This window comes from Myxine glutinosa, chromosome 8 (genome assembly GCF_964187855.1).
Source record: "Myxine glutinosa chromosome 8, kmMyxGlut1.1, whole genome shotgun sequence".
Taxonomy (NCBI): domain Eukaryota; kingdom Metazoa; phylum Chordata; class Myxini; order Myxiniformes; family Myxinidae; genus Myxine; species Myxine glutinosa.
The window spans coordinates 161,411,292-161,417,291 of record NC_136268.1 but is presented as its reverse complement, the minus strand read 5'-3'; positions in this window follow the sequence as shown (position 1 = coordinate 161,417,291).

The following is a 6,000-nucleotide window of genomic DNA, read 5'->3' as shown; positions in this document are numbered from 1 at the left end:
CTAGACTATTAGTTCAAAATGATCTGTGTGCCAAAATATTTTCTTTTGTATTTGCGAAAGATAATCAAAGATTGATTATTTAAAATTTTGATTTTGCATATCTAAAACTTATTGCTCAAACCAAAAACTGTTTTGTTTATCTGTAATTTCCATTCACACACTCATAAAGGGACCACTTTCTTTATTTTGCATTGCAAACCACATGGTGCCATTTTTTTTTTAAGTGAAAGCCCATTTGCCCCAAAGCGTGGGGTAACAGGGCCACTGCCATATTTATGGTATTGCGCCTTTAATATTGGTGCTGTTGGCGTCTTACGGTACTTATTCTTGCAATTTAAAATAAATTCAGCAGTTTCAAGTTTTCTGCTTTTTATTTTTTCTACAAAACATATTTTTAATAATCGAAGTTGGCAAAAAAAAATTTGGGAGGTGGGGGAGGGGATGCAAGTAGCTGGCCTTGCCTAGGGCGCAAAATAGTCTGGCGCCGGCCCTGCTCACAAGGTTCAGACATATATATGGTGGCGGCCGTCCTACATTTTGACGTGGCGACCCACTTTACAATAGCGGTCTTCCTTATGTCGAGATACACCCACACACCAAATTAGAAGTTGGTACTTCGCTTATCTTTCAGGATATTCTTCTCACAAGATTCAGACATACATGGCGGCGGCCATCTTAGATTTTGACGTGGCGACCCAATTTTAAACAGCGTTCTTCCGTGTGCCTAGATACACCCACACACCAGATTAGACGTTGGTACTTCGCTTATTTTTCGAGATATTTCACTCACAAGGTTCAGACATATATATATGGTGGCGGCCATCTTGGATTTTAACGTGGCGACCCAATTGTCAATAGCATTCTTCCTTATGGCGAGATACACCCACACACCAGATTATAAGTTGGTACTTCGCTTATTTTTCAAGATATTTTGCTCACAAGGTTCAGACATACATGGCGGCGGCCATCTTGGATTTTGACATGGCGACCCAATGTTCAATAGCGTTCTTCCTTATGCCTAGATACACCCACACACCAGATTAGAAGTTGGTACTTCGCTAATTTTTCAAGATATGCAGGTTACATGGCATCAGACATACATGGCGGCGGCCATCTTGGATTTTGACGTGGCGACCCAATTTTAAACAGCGTTCTTGCTTGTGCCTAGATACACCCACACACCAGATGAGAAGTTGGTACTTCGCTTATTTTTCAAGATATTTCGCTCACAAGGTTCAGACATATATATGGTGGCGGCCATCTTGGCTTTTGACGTGGCGACCCGATTTTAAACAGCGTTCTTCCGTGTGCCTAGATACACCCACACACCAGATTAGACGTTGGTACTTCGCTTATTTTTCGAGATATTTCGCTCGTTTCAGACATGTATATGGTGGCGGCCATCTTGGACTTTGACGTGGCGACCCAATTTTTAATAGCTTTCGTCCTTATGCCGAGATACACCCACACACCAAATTAGAAGTTGGTACTTCGCTTATTTTTCAAGATATTCATCTCACAAGGTTCAGACATACATGGCGGCGGCCATCTTGGATTTTGACGTGGCGACCCAATTTTCAATAGCGTTTTTTTTTTTTTTTTTTGTACACTGAATCGAGGCTCGTGAAAGAGCTAACATTTATTTCACAAACAAATCAACCAGACAAACAAAATATACAAAAAGAGGGAGCGGAAGACAAGATGGGGAGAGAAGGGGAAGCACACAACCACAACATTTGAGAGCAGGGAGAAGTGTGGGAGGGAGAGGGCTTGGGGGCAGGAGGCGTGGGAATGGGGGGGGGGGGGGGGGGGGGGGGACAGAGGTATAAAACACAAGGGGACCGAAATTAGCAGGGGTAGAAAAGATCAAGGTTTTGGATGGGGGAGGATAAGAGATGGTGGTGAACAGCTGTTTTAAAGACCTGGAGGGTGGAGTGGGATTGAAGAGAGTGAGGGAGTTTGTTCCAGAGGCGGGAGAAAAGAGGAATGAAGGAGTGAAGGTGAGCAGAAAGTCTTGATTTTGGCAGTTTAACCATAAGAGGGTTGCAGGCAGATCTTGTGCGACCTGTAGGAATTTTTGGTGGACAGAGCCCAGAGAGAGCTGGGGGGGCAAGGCCAGAGAGGAGTCGGTAGAAGACGGAAAGACCACCAACCTGCATTCTTCAACCTTCAACCACCTGCATCCTGCAACCAACAAGACCACCAAGCGTTCTTCCTTATGCCTAGATACACCCACACACCAGATTAGAAGTTGGTACTTCGCTTATTTTTAAAGATATGCAGGTTACAAGGTTCAGACATACATGGCGGCGGCCATCTTGAATTTTGACGTGGGTTGCACCCACACACCAAATTCGAATGCGGTCCTTCGCTTACGCACGCACGCCGCACGCACGGACGGACACACGGACGGAGGGGAAAGCCATAGTCCCCCTTTCGCTCCGCTGAGCGACAGGGGACAATAAGCCTCACCTAGCCCATAAAGCATGTCAGGGTCACAATCGTGTCCAACATGCATGCAAATGCGTTTAAACTGACATAAACCCAAATAACGAATCATGACCTTTCTTGCAATGTGTAATACCCGGGTATCTTATGAAATTCTTTCACGAGCCTCGATTCAGTATACAAAAAAAAAAAAAAAAAAAAAAAATCTTGCTTCTAATTGGTGGAGAAAATCCGATGACAAAAAAAAACATTTCTGTCCTACGAACGAGTAAATCCAGCACTTTAAGGGTTAAATATATATTTAAACACTGTAAACCCATCCTTATATGTGTATAAAATTATCAACCCGTTTTACCCCATTCATTGACGTTTTCCCCTCCGTAATCCTTTATGTGTCTTTTTCGAGTTTGCTGGGCGTTTGGGTGCAAGTACGGTCAGCAAAGCAAAACTAGCGTTGGCTCCAAGCGTTGGGGTGAAGCATCATGACGGGGTCCACCCCCAGGATGATTGGCGCCCAATGGTGAGTGGGCGAGGAGGGGTGCGGAACATCACGGTGTGAGGTGGGGGCCAGAGGTAACAAAACAAAACAAACAAAAAAAGCCCGCACAGCCAGGGTGACAGTGCATATAGAAAGTCTACACCCCCTTTCAAAATGTTCACCTTTTGTTACCTGAAATTAAAACGCATTAATCAGACTTTTTTCACCTTTATTTACACATCGTAACACACAACTTCCAAGTGAAAAGAAAATTCTACAAATTTCAGAAAATTCATTAAAAATACGAAACTATAATATTGTTGCGGATCTCTGCGCCGGCCTTTTCCCCTTACCAAGGGGGGATTAGTCCCCTCGTCTTTGACTAGCCGACGGGACCCGGGACCTATGACGTCCTTCCCGGAGAGCGCGAAGTAGGGTCGTAGGACTAATCACGAATACCTAATTACTCGCACTGCCCAGAAACGAGGAAATAAGCCCCGCCTGAATCACGGGTGTTGGTGGATACGCCGAGCGGTAGCGAACCCGTGACCCGAGCCGTTATCAATGACTAGACCCCGATCCAAGTGGTTCTTAATCGTGCCACACTTACCCAATGATGGAAATCACAGAAACGGTCAAAATTGGAAGAAAAGGAATAACAAGATTTATTTACACGATGTACAATGATTAGAAGAAGAAGACAGTGCTGTCCTTAAGCAGTCTTATACTTATTCCCTGGACAAACGGGCCCGTTCACTCTCACAGACACTCACACGGGGATTGCAGATGAACAGGTCAGCACATCCAGGGATGGCGTCCGGGCAGCTCTCCCTCCGGTCCCCAGCTCGCACCGCAGCTCTCCCTCCGGTCCCCAGCTCGCACCGCGAAGTAGATGAAAATAGCCGACGGCAGGAGCTCTCCGCGTGTCGCTGGCGCGCACGGGATAACACGGGGCGAACGGTAGGGCTGGGCTCTGGCGGTTAATCACTCGCGTGGCTGCGTATGTAATAGTTCAATAGGCGCTAACAATGCGCTCTTCAATTCCTTCCAGACCTCTCGATACTGTCGTGTGCACGCCAGTCCTTTCCATACGAGTGCTCCGAGTCCTCCGTATCAGTCCTAATCAAGTCCTGTTCAAGGGCTTTGTGCCAAGGCTTATATAGCCCTGTCCAGCGAACTCTCTGGAACTTGCTAGACGTGCCCTTACCACGCCCTATCACGCCATGCCCACAGAGCCCTGGTTGGCTGATGGCCCTTACCGTCACCGCCTCTGACGTGCTGCTTCATGCTGTCACACCCCGACCCTGCGCTCCTCCCTCTTTTCAGGCCTACCTCGTGTCATTTGACTAGTTTGAGCGAACAAAGGGCAGCTAATGCTGCTGGCAGCCAAAGCGTAACACACGGAGGGATCAGCCAAAATGGGGCGCGGGATCAAGTTTGCCCATAGTTGTAATTGGAGGGTGGCGCAAAAATGAAAGGGACCTAAGCTCATTTCTTTACACAACGCAGATATTACTAGGGAAATGGCCTACTCTTACACATACTATGACATAACTAATACTCTAAGTGGGCCTACGTGTTGCTTGTGGACTAACTATGGGGGGGCAAACCTTTAACCTTTAATGATGTCATATGTACAAATCTCAAAACCGTATCAATATCTTGGTTGGACGAGTGTTCACCCCCGAGTTAATACTTGGTGGAAGCACCTTTGACTGCAATTACAGGTATGAGTCTGTTGGGATAGGTCTCTACCAACTTATTACACCTTCATTGGGCAATATTTGTTCATTCTTCTGTACAAAACTGTTCAAGCTCAGTCAAGTTGTGTGTGGAGCATTTATGAACAGCAATCTTCACGTCAAGCCACAGATTTTCGATTGGATTCAAGTCGGGGCTCGGATTGAGCCACTCAAGGACATTTATCTATTGGTCCTTAGCCACTCCAGTGTACCTTTGGCTGGGTGCTTCGGGTGGTTATCATGCTGAAAGGTGAACTTCCGTCCCAATTTCAGCTTTCTTGCAGAGGGCAGCAGGTTTTTCCTCGAGGATGTTTCTGTATTTTGCTCCATTCATTTTCCCTTCTATCCCAACAAGTGCCCCATTCCCTGCTGATGAGAAACATCCCCATAACCTGATGCTGCCACCCGCATGCTTCACAGTAGGGATGGTGTTCTTTGGGTGATGTGCTGTATTGAATTAGTGTCAAACATAACGTTTTACATTTAGGCCAAAACGTTCCCTTTTGGTTTCGTCAGAGAATAAAACTTTTTGCCACATGGGTTCAGAATCCCTGGAGTGGTTTTATGCATACCTCAAACGGGACTCAAGGTGGGCTTTTTTGAGTAATGGCTTCCTTCTTGCCACCCAACCATGCAGGCCAGACTTGGAGTGCTTGGGATATTGTTGTCACATGCACACAGTGACCAACACATGGGAACCAATGACGTACATTGCCGAGTGTTAGCTTACATAGGTGTTAGCTTACACAGTGACCAACACGTAAATCTACCTCAACACAAGGGTGGTCGTGACCCTTGAGCACGCAACACGATACAAAATGAAGCCACAGAAAAAAAAGGTACATCCCAAGTCAAATAAAAACACAAACAAACAATAATAATTGTGGTTTTAAGAACATATTTATTATACCTTAGCAAGAAACTCAGTTTTAAATCAGAACAGTCAGCTTAGCAAAAAAAAAACATATGTCACCCACAGGGTGAACCGTATCTTGCCATTTGACCTTGACCTTAATAATTTCGTATGGTGAATAGTATTTCTTCATGACCAACGCACATGAAATATTGAAAGATTTTGATGAGAACTGAGGAAATAATTTTTTCATGAAAATTCCGTTTTTTCGTCATGACGTCATCAAATGACGTCATAGCGTCAAACTGTTTACAGATCTGGGAAGCACTCATCAAGGGCATTCATATGAGGTATTACTCGATATGGTACCTACGATTTCAAAATTTGACCTTGGGGTCAATAATTTTCGACCTCCAGCGCTAACCATGAAGGTCAAGGCCGATCGCCACCAAAAACTAATCAGCTGAGCGCCGGACCAT